Source organism: Narcine bancroftii, chromosome 6 (assembly GCF_036971445.1).
Source record: "Narcine bancroftii isolate sNarBan1 chromosome 6, sNarBan1.hap1, whole genome shotgun sequence".
Lineage (NCBI taxonomy): Eukaryota > Metazoa > Chordata > Chondrichthyes > Torpediniformes > Narcinidae > Narcine > Narcine bancroftii.
The window spans coordinates 224,085,213-224,103,857 of NC_091474.1; the positions used below are offsets into that span (position 1 = coordinate 224,085,213).

Genomic DNA, 18,645 nt, shown 5'->3' on the forward strand with positions numbered 1-18,645 from the left:
GGCGCCTCACAGTTTGGCGGGCAGCAACCTCCTTTGAGGAAGACCGCAGAGCCCACCTCACCGACAAAAGACAAAGGAGGAAAAACCCAACACCCAACCCCAACCAACCAATTTTACCCTGCAACCGCTGCAACCATGTCTGCCTGTCCCGCATCGGACTTGTCAGCCACAAACGAGCCTGCAGCTGACGTGGACATTTACCCCCTCCATAAATCTTCGTCCGCGAAGCCAAGCCAAAGATTCATTGCACATACTAGTTTCCTCATCTTTCATATTTTCATATTAGTTTTACTCATCTCTCACACTACTCATAATGTAATGTAAAATCTCACCTCAACCTCCAACCCTTCAGGAAAGAAAATCTTAACCTATTCAACTTTTCTTAGCTTTTCAAGTTCTGGCAACATCTTTGTAAAAGGGTGGTGTGGTCAGTGATGTGGACTTGAATCTGGCGCTGCCTGAAAGGAGCTTGATCATTCTCCCTGTGTCAGCATAGGTTTAAACAGCTAGAATCAGCTTTTGTTGTATTGTAAATAAAATTTAATTTAAATTTTCTCTGCATGATTTCAACTTTATTGACATCTTTCCTATGGGTAACTGAGCAATACTCTAAATTTTGCCTCACCAATGTCTTGTTTAACTTCATCATAATATCCCAACACCTGTTCTCAATACTTTAGCCAGTGCCAAATATTTCTTTGTAAACCTATCTACCTGTGCTATCCTGTTCAAGGAATTATGTATCCTTATCAAAATAGAACATAAAACAATAAAGCACAGTACAGGGCCTTCAGCCCTCAATGTTGTGCCAACCTATATATTCCTTCTTTAAAAAAAAAGTACTACACCCTCCCTACCCCATAATCTTCTATTCTTCTTTCATCCATGTGTCTGTCTAAGAGAATCTTTCTTTTCTGGAGGGGGTTGGGTGGGAGAAAATAACAATCACTGTGAAATCAGTTGACACTTGCGAACGGGTTCGCAGTCTGAATGGAGAGGCGAGATGTGGTTGCTCGGCAAGGGACAAGGGGCGACTCAGAGAGGGATGGGGGGCACACTTGGGGTTAAGGGAATTTCAGATGTAGGAGTGATTGAAGTATTTTATGTTTTAGAAGTGTTGTCATACAGTGCATTCAAAAAAAGAAAACTGAGAAATGAAAATGGGGAAAAGGGGAACGATAGTGGTGAGGAAGCAGAAATGAGATGTGTTTAAACAGAGTATGAAATGGCCATGACTATAAATATTAACAGAATACATAACCAAATCAAAAAGAAGAGGCTATTAAATTTACTGAAAAAAAATTGATATAGCATTCGTGCAGGAAATGCATCTAACTGAAGTGAAACACAAGGAATTAAGGAGAGACTGGGTAGGGCACATAATGGCAGCATCATATAACTCAAAAGCCGGAGGTGTAGCTATATTAATCAATAAAAATGTACCAATCAAAATAGAGGAGGAAATAATAGATCCAGCAGGGAGGTATGTAATGATAAAGTGTCAGATACATTCAGAACTCTGGAATTTGGTCAATATATATGCACCCAATGAGGAGGATCAAAAGTTTATGCAAGATTTTTTTTGAAGATTGTAGATATGCAGGGGAATATTTTGATAGGAGGGGACTTTAACCTCAATTTGGATTCAAAGATGGATAAAACTGGACAAAAGACTAGCAGAAAGAACAAAGTAGCCAAATTTATGGTTAAATCAATGCAGGAAATGAAACTTATGGATATATGGAGGAGGCAGCACCCAAAGGAGAAAGAATACTCATATTATTCGAGTAGACATAAAACATACTCAAGGATTGACCTGTTCCTGTTGTCAGCCCATATCCAGGGGAGAGTTAGGAAAACGGAATATAAAGCTAGATTGTTATCTGATCACTCACTCCTGTTATTAGCAATAGAACCGGAGGACATCCCACCAAGAACATATAGATGGAGATTAAACTCCATGCTACTTAAAAGACAGGAATTTAGAGAATTTATTGAGCACCAAATTAAAATGTACTTTGAAATAAATATGGAATCAGTGAAAGACAAATTTATATTATGGGATGCAATGAAAGCCTTCATCAGAGGGCAGATAATAAGTTATGTAACTAAGATGAAAAAGGACTACAATCGGGAAATAGAACAGCTGGAAAGAGAAATAGTAAGTACAGAAAAAGAACTAGCAACAAGGGAAGATACAACAAAAAGAAGAGATTTGGCGGACAAAAAAAATACAAAACACTACAAACGTATAAGGTGGATAAGAACATAATGAAAATAAAGCAGAAGTATTATGAACTAGGAGAAAAAAACACACAAAATACTAGCTTGGCAGCTTAAAACAGAACAAGCTAAAAGAACGGTATTGGCATCAAGGAAAAAGGACAAACAAATTACATTTAACCCATCAGAGATCAATGAAAACTTTAAGGAATTCTACGAGTAATTATACTGAACTGAGAACGAAGGGAAAGAAGACAAAATAGATGAGTTTCTAGCTAAATTTGAACTACTGAAATTGCAAGAGGAGCAAAACAAATTGATAAAACCATTTGAAATAGAGGAAATACAAGATATATTAAAAAAGCTACCGAACAATAAAACGACTGGGGAGGACAGACTCCCAATAGAATTCTATAAAACATTTAAAGAGTTACTAATTCCTCCTCTCCTGGAAGAAATGAACCAGACAGAAGAAACACAAAACTTGCCATTTTCATGTAAAACAGCAATAATTACAGTAATACCAAAGACGGGGAAAGATCCACGAACACCAGCACGTATAGTCCAATATCTCTACTTAACTCAGATTATAAGATAATAGCAAAACTGTTGGCAAACAGATTGGCTGACTGAGTACCAAAAATAGTAAAACTAGATCAAAATGATTTATTAAGAAAAGACGAACAACGGATAATGTCTGTAATTTCATTAATTTAATCCATGTAGTACAAGGAAATAAGACGCCAACAGTGGCTGTTGCTTTAGATGCAGAGAAAGCCTTTGACAGTGTAGAATGGAATTATTTATTCAAAGTATTACAGAGGTTCCCCCTACCAGAAAAATATATTAATTGGATTAAAGTATTATATAAGGGACCAATGGCGAAGGTGACAGTAAATGGATATACATCGAACCAATTTAAATTAAGCAGGTCAACTAGGCAGGGATGTCCACTATCTCCCTCACTGTTTGCTTTAGCAATAGAACCATTGGCAGAACTGATAAGAACAGAAAATAAAATAAAAGGGATAAAAAGAAAAGAGAAGGAATATAAAATCAGTCTATTTCCAGATGACATCATAGTATACTTAACAGAACCAAAATTATCAAAAAAAGAATTACTTAAGAAATTGAAGGAATATGGAGAAATATCAGGGTACAAGATCAACGCAAATAAAAGTGAAGCGATGCCAATGAATAATACGGATTACACAAAGTTTAAGGAAGAATCACCATTTAAATGGCAAACACAAGCAATCTGATACCTAGGTATTAGACTAGATAATAATCTAGGCCATCTATACAAATTAAATTATCAGCCACTAATGAAGAAATTACAAGATTACTTAGAACATTGGAAAGATTAACCACTAACACTGATAGGAAGGGTAAATTGCATTAAAATGAATATCTTCCCAAGGATACAATACCTATTTCAATTGTTAGCAATTCCCTTGACAGATAAATTCTTCATTGAACTAAAGAGAATAATAAGGAAATTCTTATGGAAAGGGGGGAAACCGAGGATAGCGCTAGATAAATTAACAGAATGGTACAAACAAGGTGGTTTGTAGCTACCAAACTTTAAAAATTATTATAGAGCAGCACAATTAAGATATCTATCAGATATTTATCAAACAAGGGAAAAACCAGATTGGACCAAGACAGAGCTAGATAAAATAGGGGAGAAGGTACCGGAACATATACTTTATAAGTGGGATGAAAAACTGGTGCAATATAAAAGTTCACCAGTACTGCACCATCTGCTCAACATTTGGAAGAAGATTCACGTAGAAGGGAAAAAAACAAATTACCAGCTACCAAAATTATTACTGACGCAAAATCAACTAATCCCTTTCACAATAGATAACATTTCCTTTAGAGCAGGGGTGTCAAACTCAAATTCACAGAGGGCCAAAGTTAAGAACTTGGTCTAAGTCGTGGGCCAAACTAAATATTCATTGAAAATTTTCAACAACATCTGCATGTTTTCTCTTATTTCAACATATGTAATGATAAACTTTTTCTTATTAAAATAAATGTTTAATAATAGTTTTGGTTAAACTCTTTCCAGAAGAAGCATTAACAAATGAGAAATAAAATATTCAATAAATAATATTTCTGTATAGCCTTTAAGCTCCTTTTAAATGTATTTTTTTCACAAGCCAACAAGTCAAAAAAATAACAACTTGCTTCAATGAAAATCCAATCTTTCAACTATGAACAGTCTAAAGTTAACCAAAGAAAATATGAATCCAAGCTTAGCTTGCTACACTGTGATTTACTCTGATGCCCCTGGGTCTAAACCAGATACTTGGCATCTCTTCTTAGATGCAAGTTCATCAAACTCTGGGGTCAGAGTTTTCCTCCCACCTGTCTTGAAAGGTCCTGTTTTCTGTCTTTTGTTTGGCCATTTTGCGTCAGGGGTTTATTACACGTGAGTTGGGCGACAGGTCGCAGGTGCTAATGAAAGTAAAGAGAGGAGGTGGGGGCGATTAGCGGGCTGACGGGCCAGCGCCAACGCTTTTGCAAAGCATTCTGGGATTTGTAGTATTAGCTGTGCACGCGCTATACTGGCGCGGCAGCCAGCGGGCCAGCTCTAATACATATTTGATATGACCTTGCGAGCCAAATATAATTATATCACGGGCCAAATTTGGCCTGCGGGCCTGAGTTTGACATGTGTGCTTTAGAGAATGGGAGGGAAAAGGAATTAAAAGAATAGAAAATTGTTTTTTGGGAAATAATTTATTATCATTTGAACAAATTAAGTACAAATATGGAATAACTCATGCTACAATGTTTGCATACCACCAACTGAAAACCTACTTAAAGGACAAATTGGGAAGCAGACTGAGAAGGAGACTCTTAAATGCACCTTCTCCATAGCTTCTCCATCCTTCTTATGATAAGGTGACCAGAACTGGACACAAAGTGTGATCTTACCAGAGATTTGTAGAGTTGTAACATGATCTCTCTACTCCTAAATTCAATCCCTCTATTAATGAATCCCAGCATCCCATTGGCCTTCTTAAATATCCTATCAACTTTTGTGGTGATCTTGAGGGATGCAGGTCCCTCTGTTCATCCACACTCTTAAGTAACCGACCATTAACCCTGTACTCAGCCTTCTGGTTTGTTCTTCCAAAATGAATCACCTCACACTTATCTGGATTGAAATCCATCTGCCACTTTTTGCCCATCTCTGCATCCTGTCTATATTCTTTTGTAAACTTTGACAACCTTCAGTTCCATCCACAACTCCTCCAACCTTCGTGTCATCTGCAAACACTGACCCATCCTTCCGCCTCTTCATCCAGATCATTTATAAAAATCACAAAGAGCAGGGGTCCCAGAACATATCCTTGCAGCATTCCATCAGTCACTAACCTCTAAGTAGAATACTTTCCTTCCACTACTACTCTTTGCTTTCTTCCTATAAGCCAATTTTTTATCCACAGAGCCAAGGTTCCACTGATCCCATGCTCATGAGTTTCTGGATGAGTCTCTTGTGGAGCCTTGCCAAATCCCTTGCTAAAATCCATGCTGACCATATCTACCATCCTACCCTCATCAATTTCTTTTGTTACCTCCTCAAAAAGCTCAATTAGACTTGTGAGGCATGACCTTCCCTTCACAAAGCAATGCTGACTATCTTTCAGTAGGCTGTATTTCTCTAAATGTTCATTGATCCTATCCTTAAGAACCCTCTCCATTAGTTTACACACCACTGACGTAAGACGGTCTATAATTCCCAGGATTCTCCCTATTAGCTTTTTTAAACAAGGGGATTACATTTGCCAATCTCCAATCCTCCGGCACCTCCCCTTCAGACAAAGAGAATTCAAAGATCATAGCTACTACCCCAGCTATCTCATCTCATTTCCCACAGCAGCCTGGGGTATATCACATCTGCCCTGGGGATCTTAAATAGATCCAACACTTCTGCTTCCTTAATCTCCACATTGTCTAGCACACAGGCCTATTCGATTTCGACCTCACCCTGATCAAGTTCCTTTTCTCTTGTGAATACTGATACAAAGTATTTATTTAGGACCTCCCCAACCTGTCTCCTTTATCCTTTAGCAGCCTCACCTTCATTCTTGTCATCCTTCTGTTCTTCACACATGCACAGAACACCTTGGGGTTCTCCTTAATTCTATACGCCAAGGCCTTCTCATGTTCCCTTCGAGTTCTCCTTAGTTCTTTCTTAAGCTCCTTCCTGGCTACCATGTAATTCTCATGAGCCCTTCCTGTTTCCTGCTTCCTTTATCTAAAATGCATGTTTTCTTCTTCCTTTTAATTATTTGCCTGACCTGTTTCATCAGCCACGGTTCCCTTTTCCTACCATCTCTTCCTTGTCCCAGAGGGAACCCTGCACAAGTGGTCCCTAAACTTCCTCCATATTACTTCTGGGCTTTCACCCTTAAAGATCTGTTTCTAATTTAAGTTCCTGCCTCATCCCTTCATAATGACCTTTTCCCCAGTTAAGCACATTCCCAGTTTGATTGTTTTTATCCTTTTCCATAGTTATGTTGAAGGGAGTTGTGGTCACTCTCACCAAAATGCTCCTCTACAGCAAGGTCCGCCACCTGACCAGGTTCATTCCCCACAGCCAGATCTAGTAAGGTTAGCTGGTCCACATACTGTGTAAGGAATCCTTCTTGTACACACCTGACAAATTCTGCCCATTCTATCCATCTTGCAGTCAGTAGGTGCCAGTCAATATTATGGAAGTTGAAATCACCCATAAGTACAACCCTGTATTTCCCTCACCATTCCAAAATCTGCCTGCTTATCTGCTCCTTGGTGTCCCAAGGGCCATTTGGGGAGCTATAGACTACTCCCAACACAGTGATAGCTCCCTTCCTACTTCTGACTTCCACTCACAACAACACTCCCTCAGTTCTTAGATTTAAAGAACATTAGGAGGAAGAAACATGTCCTTTATTTTGCAAATGGTTCGCAATCTATGTTACCTTTAATTTTCAATAAGTGGCATCCCACCAAATCGTATTGATGACTATTTAACCAATGTACGAATTATATGAGATAACAACACTATCAAATCAGAGATAAAAAGTGCTCAATGGAAATCATGTTGGGGATGAGGTGGAGGTAGAGGTGACAACTTTAGATGGAGTCATCTTACAAAAAGAAAGATGGTTGTGGTTGATGAACATCCATAACTCAGCCCCAGTACATAACAGTTGGATTTTATCACTGTATCAATTATCTACTATCAGATTAAATAGGAATCTTTGATGAGGTTTGCATACTGTTCAATTCATTTGCTACTATCAGTATCTATGTAGTTAGCTGAGCTCTGCAGTGAACTGGAATTTACTGTCTATGGGTAGATTAGACAACTGGCCCCTCCTCTTGGCTCCACCCCCATTGGTCCCGATATAAACCCTGTTTTCCCAGTGTAATCCGCGTCGAAAAAACCAAAGACTTGTTGATCCAAACCAAGACTTTTATTAACTAAAAGACTGGAGCATATCACAAGTAGGTCGACCAGTCCAGACTGACCTGGTCTGGCTAGGAGCAATCCTTTAAGACCTGCCAGTTGGTTTGGCTACACTCTCAGCCAATCACAGTCATCCTACACTACCATCTGTACATATGTATATATACACATTGGTGATAGAATCTGTACTATCACACCCACCTTACCTCAAATTTACCTGAAGACCATTGTAGATACCGGCTATTTATTGTAAGCTAATAAAAGCATCTTTGTGCTCCACACAAGTCTCCAAGTACTTTCAATCATGTTACAATTTTATTAGCTTACCTTTGGAAATGGTTTGGAAGCCCTATTGAAGCCAGGCATGCTCCAGGTCAACTCTCTGTCCCCAGAGGCCCTGGAAGAATTTGCCTACTGGTTGGAGTGCTTCCTGTTCTACCTAATGGACACCCAAAAAGTCTTCTTCTCCCGAGTCTGTCCCAAGGGATACGCAGTAATCAGGGAATGCATGATGTATGAGACAGCCATCGAATTTCTGAAGGCCCACTACATGAGGCCTCAGAATGAGGTGCTGGCGAGACACTGACACTCTCAACATCAGCAACGACTGGGTGAATCGCTGGACAACTATGCTCTGGAACTATGGACACTGACAAGAAAGTGCCACTACAAAGCGGTCTCAGCCAGGTGAGAGAAGAAGAGCAAGTCCGGGATACTCGTGACAGGAGTAAGAGCACTTACTGGAAGTAAGTAGACATGACATGAGCATACTCATCAAGGTATGCGAGGTAGTGACTGCTAGAGTTGGGGAAGAAGGACCTTGCCAGTACCCTTGATCTGGTAAAATCTTTTGAACAGGCCAAATTGGGAGCAGACAATCTCTCTAATGAAAGTGGTGCCTTCTCAGAAGACCAGGCCTGCAGACCGCAGCCATCCCCACTACCGACTACCATGGGCACATGCAACCAGGGATGCTACTTCTATGGACAGGCCAAACACCCCCTCGCCAGATGACCATGAAGGATTCTGTGTGTTCAGGGTGCAGTATGAGGGGACACTGGGTGCAAGTCTGTTGGGCCAAGGTGAACCCCAGGAAGGCGACCTCGTGAGCAACCCCTGAACTACTGTACTACCTGTGCTCAAGATCAGAGTGTGGAAGTGAAGCAATGGCGGGAACGGCAGCTATCTTGCCGCTCCTTGTGGTAGATGCCATCTTCCTGGCCCTCAGATCAAGACAATGTCGATAGGGAGAGCAATGCAGCCTCCGGAGCGCTGGCATCAGTCATCCTTGACCAGGGAAAACCCCACAAGCTGAACAACTTGATGATGGAGATAAGGATAAACTGACATCTGACGGATTTCTTAATAGACACTGGCTCAACTGAGAGCTTTATAAACTCTGCGACTGCTCAGCAGTACAGCTTAAAGGTTTACTCAATGGACTACTATATTTATCTAGCATCGTGATTGTATTCGGCAACCATTCAGGGGTATGGTACTGTACAGCAGAAGGGGGGAATTTTGTAAGTTCCAATTTTATGTATTAGAGGATTTGTGTGCTTCTGTGTTGCGAGGCCTAGACTTCCTGTGTCACCTTAAAAGCATGACCATGGAGTACTCAGGCCCAATTCCCCCAATCACAGTGCAGAACGGAAGGTCTCAAAAACCAGACATTACATGCAGTCTCTCCACGCTGAATATCAAACCCCCACCATCCTGTTTCAGAACCTAACCCCCGTCTATAAGCCAATAGCCACAAAGAGCAGCCAATACAGTGCAGGGGACCAAGAATTTATTAGAGTCGAAACGCAGTGGCTGCTTAAAGAAAAAATAATTGAACCTAGCAACAACCCGTGGAGAGCCCAAGTGGTAGTTGTGAGAGGGGGAGAAAAGCCTAGGCTAGTGATTGACTATAGCCAAACTATTAACTGCTTCACACTCCTGGACGCATACCCCCTTCCCCAAATCTTGGACAAGGTGAATGAAATTGCACAGTGCCGGGTCTATTCGACTATTGATCTGAAAGTTCCATATCACCAGCTACTGATTTGTACTGAGGACTGTCCCTACACAGCATTCGAGGCAGATGCTTTATCGGTTCCTGAGGGACCCTTTTGGTATTGCGAATGGGGTCTTGGTCTTCTAGAGGCAGATGGACAAAATGGTTGATAAGTACGAGTTAAGGGCTACCTTCCCTTATCTCGACAACATCACCATTTGCAGGCACAATCTGGAGGACCATGATGCCAATCTTTAGAATTTTCTCCACACAGCCAAATCCCTGAACCTCCCGTATAATGTCAGTAAGTGTGTGATCCAGACTGAATGTCTAGCTATCCTGGGTTATATGATGGAGAATGGAATCATTGGTCTAGACCCAAAGTGTATGCGCCCCTCTTTGACCTCGAAATCCCAAGGACCATGAAAGCTTTAAGATGGTGCCTGGGCTTCTTCTCATACTAAGCCCAGTGGGTACCTCATTAAGCTGACAAGGTCTGTCCCCTTTTAAAATGCACCTCCTTTCCATTATTGGCCAAAGCCTAGGCACCTTTTTGTTACGTCAGGAGCTATATTGTTATGGCCACCATGCATGCGGTGGACAAAAATGCATTATTCCAAGTGGAGAATGATGCCTCAGACTTAACCCTGGCCATGACCCTTAACCAGACAGGCAGGTGTGTAGCTTTCTTTACCTGCACTCAACAAGGCCACAAGCTCTGAAACCCTTCAGTGGAAAAAGAGGCTCAAGCCATTGTAGAGGCCATCAGGCACTGAAGGCACTACCTGGCCAGCAGGAAAGTCACTCTGCTCACTGATCAGCGATCTGTAGTATTCATGTTCAATAACACAAAAAGGGGTAAAATATAAAGAATGACAAGATCGTGAGGTGGAGGATCGAACTCTCCACCGATAACTATAAGATAGTGTATAGGCCAGGTACCGTCAATGAGCCTCCAGATGCCCTATCCTGAGGAAGCTGTACAGCTGCACACACCAGCCAGTTGCAATCACTTCACAACAAGCTCTTACACCTGGGCAACACCCACATGGCTCACTTCGTCAAGGCACGCAACCTATCCTTCTCTATTGAAAGCATCAGGGAAATGACAGGTCATGCCAAGTCTGCACTTCTACCACCCTGACAAAGCACACCTGATAAAAGCTTCCCTCCCCTTCGAACGACTCAGCATTGATTTCAAGAGACCCCTTCCTTCCACCAGTGGAAATGTGTACTTTCTTAACATTTGTGACAGAGTATATAGATATGTTTTTGGGAGATAAATTGGGAAAGGTTTGTTAGAGTAAGTCACATACAAACACTTTAAAACAGATCTTATTTTAAATACTGGAGCTCTGATAATACTAGACAAGAGCTTTGGAGAGTGCTTAAGAGACTTCACTAATGGATTGTTGTTTACAAAAGGCCACAGATGAAAGATCTTGTTGGAGCTGCAGATTGTCTGGAAGAGAACTTGCTATTCTAAGAGGGTCATGTGGTTTTGCGAGCAGAGATAGAAAAACAGGCTTTTCTCTCTGAGAGAGAGAGAGAGACTTCTTCTACAGTGTTACAGCCAGCAGAAGCATCTGGGACTGGAACAGGACAAACTGGCAAGCTTGTGAAAAGCCCCATTTGGAATAAGGCCTGCTCAAAGCCCTTGTGGTTCGTGCAAGAGGAGAGGACTAGCTGTCTAATGTTTCACTTGGAATAAGAGAAACATAAAGGGACTCTGTGGTGACCTGAAAGAAAGAGATTATCATCTGGAGAACCCTGAAGGGGCAAGTTTCTTCAGCAAGATACTGAAGTGGCTGATGGAAGTACATCAGTTGTGGATGTCCTGGAACAACAAATCTCTCTCTGAAAACCGACAAGAACCTTCCTGAGCGGTAACCATTTACCTTTCAAGCACCAAAGCCTGGTGAACTTTATAAATATTAAATTCTGTGCACAGTATAAGAATTGCCTGCAACCAGTGAACTTGGAGGAATGAGAAGTGAGATTGGACAATGACCCAAAGAACTTTTCTGAACTTACACACACATTACACACACATGCGATTAGAATTAGAAGGGGGTTAAGTTAGGTTAGTTAAATTAAAGTGTGATTTTGTTTTCATGTTTAAAGATAATTAAAAGCAACTTTTCTTTAAGTCACTATTTGTCTTGGGTTTATGGGTCTTCTGGGCTCGTAACATGTTATTGATGAGTACTCGGGTTTTCCTTCCGCCATCCCCTACCCAGACACTACCACCATCACAGTCATTAGAGCTCTGAACTCCATTTTCACCATGTTTGGGTATCCCAGCATCCGTGGCTCATCAATTATGAGCCAAGAGCTACACTGATACCTGCTCGTAAGAGGCATTGCCTCAAGCAGGGCAACTAGCTATAACACCCAGGAGAATGGACAAGTTGAAAAAGAGAATGCAATGGTTTGGAAAGCTGTGAAATGAGCTTTCCAGTCTAAAGGCCTTCCAGACTCATGCTGGCAAGAGGTTCTGCCCATCATGCTCCACTGCATAAGATCGCTTCTCTGCACTGTGACTAATGTGACTCTTCACAAACTAATGTTTGCATTCACGAGGAAATCCACATCGGGGATCACTCTTCCAGCATGGCTAACGACACCAGGACCAGCCCTGCTGAAAAAGCACATGAGGAGAGACTCTCTGGTCAAGAGAGTGCACCTACTGTACACAAACCTGATGTATGCCTTTGTGGCATACCCAGATGGCAGAGAGGACATCGTCTCGATCAGAGACCTGGCACCTTCAGGAACTGAGGTCCCAATGCCCACAATAGGCCTGGAACCTCTAAATACCTTGCGCAGGATTCCAACCATCGGTTCTGGAACCCCTGAGTCCCCCTTTGTGTCCCAGTAACCAAGAGCCACAGGAGGCACAGGAAGTTCTGGGGGAACAAAGTCCACCAGTTCTAAGTCTCTCAACCAGAATAACCAGGCCCCCAGACAGACTCAACTTGTAAATAATTGTAAAAGCTCGTGTTGCTGAATGTGGTCTCCGTTTTCAGCTGCAGGCTCTCTACTGAAGGAAGGGATGAATGCAGTAAACTGAAATTCACTGTCTATAGGTAGATTAGATGACTGGTCCCTCCTCTTGGCTCTGCTCCCGTCAGTCCTGATATAAACTTTGTTTTCCTGCCTCTAATTTACCTGAAGACCATTGTAGATACCAGTCGTTAATTGTAAGCTAATAAAAGCGTGTTTTTGTTCTGCACAAGTCTCCAAGTACTATCAATCATGCTACAAGCTCATGCTGGCATACAAGACAGAGACAACTCTTATGTGACATCCAAGAAGCAACGAGTCAAGGGACAGATCAATTGTAACAACAATCTTTATTTGCCCAGAAGAGAAATTCACCTCAGGGAATACACTCTCAAGAATCGCATTGGATACAACTGAGCAAGCTATAACCATAAACTGCAGTAGTTATAGATGTACAGTTGAGGAAGGAGCAACCACAGTACTCACCACCTTGACTTAGTGCCGATATAAGGCACCAAAATTAAATAAGAAGCCCGTATGATGATTAGTCCATATGCACCACAAAGCCCTGCATCCGTTACTGATGTGATATTGATTCTCTGGTGGTAGCTGTGGCTCACGATCAGGATTAGAGCTTGGTTTGTTCCTTCAAGAAAAGAGACCCAGCTGCTCCATGTCAGGCTTTATACCACCCTGCTGGTCAATGGGGCCATCTAAGGTGATTAACAGAGCCAGTGAAGATGTATGTGCTTTATTTGAAAAGGCCAATTACAAGGTGAGTGCTCAGCATGGGAGGTCTTGGCCTTGATTGACAGATATGGTGGCTTCCAATCAGGTTCCTGCTGGAGGAGTCACATGATCCTCCCCCCCCCCTCCACACAATAACAAATTCAGACACAACTAATAAATGCTAAATGAAATTCTTGCTATGCATGCACTTGGAAGGAAGCTTTGGGGGCAGTGGTCACCATTGACCAGTAATTTAACAGGACCTATGGTTAATAGAGGTCAGAAGCTGAATGATTGACCCCTGACTCCTCAAAGCCTTCCATCATTGCAAAATGCAGCCAAGAGTTTGATGCTTAGATAAATGAAACTAATGATACAAGAAAATCCATGCCATGTAGTGCAAAAAAAAGACCATCTATTGATCTAAATATTCACACCCACCACATTCTGAACACCTTGGCTGTGATGATTACTATCTACAACATAGTCTTTAGTTACTTGTCTATGCTTCTCCAGTATCATTTACCTGGCTTTTACATCAAATATCAAAAAAATGGGAATGGCATCCCTGGTCAATTCTTAATTCTAATTTATATATCGTGTTTGCAATAGCATGGGTACAATTTTAATATTTACTGTCTCTTGAGGGTAAACATCTCTAATAACCTGTCCTGGCCCAACACATCAACACAATGGCCAAGAAATTGTACCAGTGCCTTTACTTCTTCAGAAGCTTGAATAAATTCCACATGTCACCTGCATTCTTCAACAACTTCCACAAATGCATCACTGCATGGTACAGGAACTGTTCTGTCCAGAACTGCAAAAAATTGCAGAGAGTTGTGAACACAACTAAGAATATCACATAAGCCCCTTCCCCTCCTGCGCCTCCATCTACACTTCCCACTACCTTGCAAAAGCAGTCAACATAGCCTCATCCCATCCCAGGCATACCCTCTTCTCCCTCCTCCATCAGAAAAAAAGATTAGCGAGTGAGAGATCACAATCCACTAGACTCAAGACTGTTTATTTCCCACGATTAAAGGGGCTTGGACGTAGACGCAGATGAGATTTACCAGCTCTTTTACTGGATTGGAGAACATGTCACAAGAAGCCAGGATGGCTTTTCTCTTTGGAGCGACAAAGAATGAGAGGTGAAAATAAGATTATAAGGGGTTTAGAGAGGGTGGACAGCCAGCACTTTTTTTCCAATACCAGAGGACATCAGAGGAAATCTTAGGGGAGATGTCAGAGGTAATTTTTTTTTTACCCAGATGGAATGCATTGCTGGGGATGGTGGTGGAGGTTGGTAAAATAGGGACATTCAAAAGACTCCGGGCATATGAATGTAGAAAAATAGATTATAGGTGTGAGGTAGGGAAGGATTAGATTGATGTAAAGTAGGTTTATATAAGACAGCACAACATTATAGGCTGAAGGGCCTTACTGAGTTGTAATGTTCTATGAAGACATTTTGGCTGTTTCTCTCTTTGCTGTAGTCTTTAGTTAGACTATCTCCTGATGTAAAAAATATTCCACATAAGGACAATACATTCATCTTACATTTTTCAAGTGCATATTGAAGGATTTCTCTTTTACTCCATCCATCCAAAATATCTCAAGGGACTTGATGCAGGTTACTTGGGTACTGTCATTGCGAGGTCCTATAAGTTTCAAATAAATAAATGGCTAGTTAATCTGTTTTATTCTTATTTGTTTAATGAATGTTCATCAGAAGCCCCATCCTTAACAATCCAATTGATATTTTGCAGACCAGTGCAATATTTCACTCTAAAGTCATTGATGTGTAGTTGCATGACACTACATTTTTACATAGCATTATCAGTACAGATTAAAGTGCTAAAGCAGGCTTTAATCCACAGCCTTTCATTTTGGAGATGGCAATGTGACTAACTGAGGTGAAATATATGTTCTACATGAAGGATAGGATGAAAGTGTAGTGACTCCTCCAGTGGAGCTACTAAATCAATTCACCGGACACAGTGGTTAGTCAGCAATGACTGTTTATTCAAACTGGCCTCCTCTTTTAAATCACTTCCAGCCCGGACATCCGGGACTGGAAGTGACATCATCCCATGCCTGCAACTCACCCAAAGGGCGCGTGGCTTAAAGTGAAGATGACGGGAGCCCCCACGCCATCTTGTAGGTGAGTAACTAACTCCCTAGTGTGCTGTGATTTGGCTTGCAGTGCCAGGTGAGTGAGCGGTGATTAGACCAACGGCGCTGTGCGGTCGATCAGCCAGCTGCACGGACGGTGGTTCGACCTACTATGTGATGCGGCCGCTCGGCCTGCTACAAAAGAATGAATATTATGTTAAATTAAGTAATTGTACTGGCCTGCAGCTGACGTGGAGATTTACCCCCTCCATAAATCTTCGTCCGCGAAGCCAAGCCAAAGAAGAATATAAAAGGTCAATCCAGAAAATAGTGTCTAACAATTTAAATACTTAAATTAGCTAAGATCTCGACTGAAGCTTTGTTCAGCACATAACTATTAACTGCATAAATATTGGTGTGAGTGCCTTGCAACATTATCATTAATACTTTTTAATGATGAGTAGAAACTGAATTATATATTTGATAAACACTAATCACACTTCCAACAGCTGCTCTCCTATCAGCTTGTTTTGTTATAGTCATACGGCACAGAAACAGGCACTATAAGAACCTAAGAAACTGGAGGAGGAGTTAGCTACCTAGCCCATTAAGCATACTCCAACATACAATAAGATCATTGGTCATCTGGCTGTAGACTCAACTTCTTACCCCTCTGCTCCCCACAGCCCTAATTTCCCTATTCTTTTAAAATCTATTGCGTCTTAAGTACATTCAATGAGACAGCCATTACTGCTTCCTTGAGCAAAGATTTTCATAGATTCACTACTCTATGGGAAAAGCAGTTCCTCCTCATCTGTCTTACATCTAACCTGCCCCCAAATCTTGAGGTTATGTCCCTTAGTTCAAGACTCACATGGCAGTTGAAACTATTCCTTTCATAATGCTCTATGTTTTTATAAGATCCCCCTCAGCTTTCTAAACTTCAATGAGTATAGTGAATGTTTTTATAAGATCCCCCCTCAGCTTTCTAAATTACAATAAGTAATGCAAATGCCATCTCACTGGCTCTCCACAAAGCCCAGGAACACCTGGATAGCAAAGATCCATACACCAGGCTGCTTTTTATTGACTACATTTCGGCATTTAACACTGTATTATGTGGAAACGGTTCATTTTTGGGTACAGCAGGTGAGCGAGTCCGGACACAGTGTGGTGCAACAATATACGTGCTTTATTAAAAGAGTACACATTAAAAAGGACTCTGGGGCAGTCCCAGAGCAAACACAGTTAATCAGTTCCAATGCCTACGCACAGGTTAAACAAGTTCAAATACAAGCAGCTTCTCTCTCTTTCTCTCTCTCTCTCACACACACACACACACACACACTGTGGTGGTACACCACCGGCCTACTGCAGGGGGCAACCTCTGTACCTGCAGGAGTGTAAGGGGACAGGACAACACCTGGCTGGCAGTCAATCAGCCGGCCTGAATGGATCAAGCCCCACCCAGTCGGGTGTCAATCACCCTCTTGGATTATAAGCCTGCGCCGGCCTCCCGAGGCCTCACTCAGAGTTGCTGCAGCCACAGCCAGCCTGGCTCTGTGGAAGTCTTTGTGGATTAAAGCCTGTTGTACAGTCTTTATCTTTGTGTGTGTCTGATTCTGGTTAACAGTGCACCACAATTTAATCCACAACATTTTCCCACGGTGGCTATGGAAAATCTGTGCGCAGGGAGCCTCGAGGTCAACCCACGCCACCCAGAAACCCAGACATGCTTCGAGATTTGGCAGCACGCGGTCGAGGCAATCATCGAGGCACACGAGGGCAACATCCTGGACTTCGATCGGAAGAGGTCGGTCCTACTCCGGTCAAAGCTGGATCCCCGTGCCTTCCAGGAAAACAAAGGCTGGTTCACGTACAAGAGCGCAATGGACACTCTCGAGAACTTGTACAAGCTCCCCATGAATGTGGTCTGTGCAAGGTACCTCAACACCCAAGCCCAGCAATGCGGGGAGACAGCTGAGTCTTACTGGGACACTTGTAAGAGTTGGCCCGACCATGTCTGGCTGAACCCGGGGTAGGTGTAGAGGAGGTTGAGAGGCTGACCCGGGACACCTTCATCTGAGGGCTATGCTCGAGGGCCATCCAGCAGAAGCTGCTGGAAAACAGCATCTATGCCCTAACCAGGACTGTGGAAGTGGTCCAAACTCTGGAAGCAGCATCCCTGCATGTCGAAGTCTTTGATTCCAGGTTCCCCCAGGCTCCCTCATGGCCCTCTCACACTTCAGCTGCAGCCTCAGGCCGAGCTAGGGAGAAGAACGTCGCTGTGGCAGGCGCCCGGCGCCCCTGTAAGTACTGTGAGTCCTGGTGTGGGTCAGATTGACGATCGCGCCAAAACTGCCCAGCTAGGAACCAGTATTGTTCCCGATGCGGCAAGAAAGGCCACTTTGCAAAAGTGTGCCTCTCTAAACCTGCCGGCAGCTCAGCGGCCCTCTATGACCTCTCTACCTCCCCCACGGACTTCCCCACATGCGCGTGGTGGGCGGAGCCATTGTCCCCGCAATGACTTCTCCCTTCCCCGACTGCGACACACACACACACACACACACACACACACACACACACACACACACACACACACACACACACACACACACACACACACACACACACACACACAAGTTACTGGCTCGTATCCAACCTTGAAATCCTGACCAGGGGAAGGGGCTAAGCAACAAAAGAGTGTGTACGAACCCTCCCCCTTCTCGGGAGAAACAACCCGCAAGCAGGGGATTCTGACTCCTGACGAGGAGTTCTAACTGGCTACCTAATGGGAAGAAACAAAGCCTTTAACCCCAAGTAAATTGAGGACTTTGACTACGATGTTGGTACCTACTGGGTTGCTGGTGATATCCTGGTTGGCCTAAGGGTTGCTAGTCCATTACCTGTGTCCCCTCCGGATGCCATCTACTGTGGTGACAATGACCCAGAATAAGTGCAGGACTTGACCATGTGGCAAAGAAAGCGAACAATGGTGTGCTCAGGTTTAAATATCCCACTCTGCTGAGCAGGGGGTGTGATGTATGGGGCCAGCCAAGGACTGGCTGACATGCACCTGATTTGTAGGTTGGAGAGGCTA

General features: G+C 42.7%; 1 long non-coding RNA gene across 1 annotated transcript; it reads right to left on the reverse strand.

Annotated features, from left to right (window-relative positions):
- Positions 1-13,031: 13,031 nt before the first annotated feature.
- LOC138737066 (uncharacterized) lies at positions 13,032-15,079 on the reverse strand. The gene is made up of 2 exons (XR_011340750.1): positions 14,991-15,079; positions 13,032-14,247 (listed from the first exon to the last, which is right to left on the reverse strand). It is a non-coding gene; the product is annotated as an uncharacterized lncRNA (long non-coding RNA).
- Positions 15,080-18,645: the final 3,566 nt, after the last annotated feature.